Source organism: Morone saxatilis, unplaced genomic scaffold, assembly GCF_004916995.1.
Source record: "Morone saxatilis isolate NCDOM2014 unplaced genomic scaffold, NCSU_SB_2.0 Contig20, whole genome shotgun sequence".
Classification (NCBI taxonomy): domain Eukaryota; kingdom Metazoa; phylum Chordata; class Actinopteri; family Moronidae; genus Morone; species Morone saxatilis.
In genome coordinates, this window is record NW_023339763.1 from 266,012 (window position 1) to 268,665 (window position 2,654).

Genomic DNA, 2,654 nt, shown 5'->3' on the forward strand with positions numbered 1-2,654 from the left:
ATATATAATGTATTTATACTATATGTATAAAGTATAGAATATATATATAATATATATAAGTATAGTAATATACAGTATATATATAGTAATATATATAATCAATATCGGAGGGATTCTATCGATCAAAGTGACTTCCGGTTCGATCGAACTGGAACCAAAGCGCGAGCGAACTCACAGTGAGCGCGAGGACACAAATATAAACCAGTTCCACCAGTGAGACCATCCGTAGAGAGAAATGATGGAAGGTTGCGGTGAGAAGAGAACCGACCTCCCGGATCAGACCCCCGACCCGCCGACCCGCTCCCCCCGCAGGCAGCAGCGGGCGGCAGTGATGCGGTTCCTGGAGGAGAAGGTGCTGAGTGGGCGGGAGGTGGAGGACCAGAGCTCCGCCGTCCTCTCCTCCTTCCTCCGCAGCCTGGAGGACGGGGGGTGGCAGAGCGTCCAGGACCGGGTGGTGGAGCGGTGAGTCCCCCAATATCAGCATAAAGCAGCTGAAGTCATCGATCTGATATTATGATCCGAGTGAATGCTGCTGTAAAAATACATTTTATAACTTCATTATACACTAATATAAAGCAGCAGAAATACTCAAAGTACTCGAGTAGTTAGTAACTTTCCAGCTGTGGATTAATGGTAACTTTGTGGAACTGATTTGTTATCATTTTTAGATTTGTATAAGATATTCGATACATGAACATTAGCTTTGGTCAGAGTGCCATAAAGAATCCATCAAATCAAATAAATGTGCAAATTTAAAGAAGAAGAGAAATAATTAAAATAATGAATAATTAATGTTCTTATTATAACAAAATATAAGAGAACAATTAAAAACACTTATTTATTCTGTATTTTTATTCCTATATTTTATACGTTTGTGTCGTTTTTGCATAAAAATCACTGTATATTTATTTTATTTCTTTATTTTATTGACGTGTTCTTTTATTTATTACTCTTTATATTTCCACTGATAGACCGATTATCGATCCGATATCACTGAATGTGGAACTGTTCCTTTAAGGTTCTCTGGTGTCTCTCGTCCTGCAGGTGTCTCAGACTCACCTGGCTCAGGTGTCCAGGAGGATCATCAGGGGTGTCTCAGCTGGTCCCGAGAGAGCTGGCAGCAGGTGAGAGGACACACTCATCACATGACTCTGGGATCAGGCCTGTGATTGGCTGTGACACATTATACACACCTGCTCTACTCAGATTCTTTACTGCAGTAAAAATACCAAAAAAAAAAACTCTGTAACAAGTATTGAACATGAGTAAAAGTACGAGTATAATGAGTAAAGTGTAGAATTATATCTGATATTATTCTGACTCATTCATTCATGTAAAAGCAGGATTTTACTGTTGGAGTTGGTTGGAGCTCATGTTGATGATTATTTTAATTATGCTGATTATTGATCCAGTAATCCATTGATTGATTTCTTTGTTAATATTCTGAAAATAGTTGTCATGTCGTCACAATTACCCAGAGTTCACAGCAACCATCTATATGTACCTCGGACATGTTGGACATCGTAGACGACGCCGTGAAAGAAATGTGTTGAACAAGAAATCAAAGTTTCCACTGTGGCGACAAAAAGACCAAAGTCAGCGAGGAGCGAGTGGATGCGGTGGCGGCAGAGACGAAAGTCACCCTGCAGGAGAAACTTCGGGAGTTCCTCTGCGGCTACAAAGACGAGGCAAAGAAACAGGAACTGGAAAAGGTCCAGAGGACTGTGTCCGTACTTCTGTCCAACCTGAGAGACAAGACGGTAGAGTGTGAGGACGCCCAGGAGGTCCAGAGAGTCAGGACTGTCAAGACTCTGCTGGCTCAGATCCAGGTCTGCAACAGCTCAACTCAGATCAGACTGGAGGATCTGATCAGTGAGGGCAAACTGTCCAACTTCTCCCTGATGAGATCCTCTGGTCCTGTCAGTCCTTCTGAGCAGGTTCTCTGGTTCTCTGAAGCCGTTGTGAAACATCTGCTCACATCGCTCCTCCTCCCTCCTCCCTCCTGGGGGATGGGTCAGGCCATATGGGAAAGGTTTGCAGAGTGGACCTCGCTGTACAATGGTATCATCAGCCTGTACGCTCAGGTGATGTGCGAGCAGGTGATGAGCAGCCTCAGTGGGTTGTCTGCCGCCTTCAGGCTGCAGCTGGAGGGGCAAAGGATTCTGGACCAGCTGGACAACGCTGACATCTCACCACAGAAGAAGAACATTGTCCATTTCTTCCAGAAGCTTCCGAAGAAGATCAGAAACAAATGGAGGGAAGCAACAAACAGGGAGGACGTGTACTTCAGTCCGCCTGTGGACAGCGAGGACGAGACCGCCGCCAGGTGTGAGGACGCTGAGGATGAGGAGGGCGATGTGGACGTCTCTGACCTTAGGAAGAGGAGGATTCTGGACTTCCTCCTGACTCTTTCTGACGGGATACTGATTAGTTTTTGGGGGTATGAACCGATGGCGTGGCAGACTCAGGCCCTGCTCCCCATTTAAAAAAATGTTTTCGCTGTGTTTGTTTGGGTGCTCCGGTTCCCCCGCCATCAAAACATAAAAAAATGAAATAAAGAAAATAGAAATGAGCTAAATAATAGTCCTGATATACTTTAATAATAATAATAATAATAATAATACATTTTATTTAAAGGCGCCTCTCTGGGCACT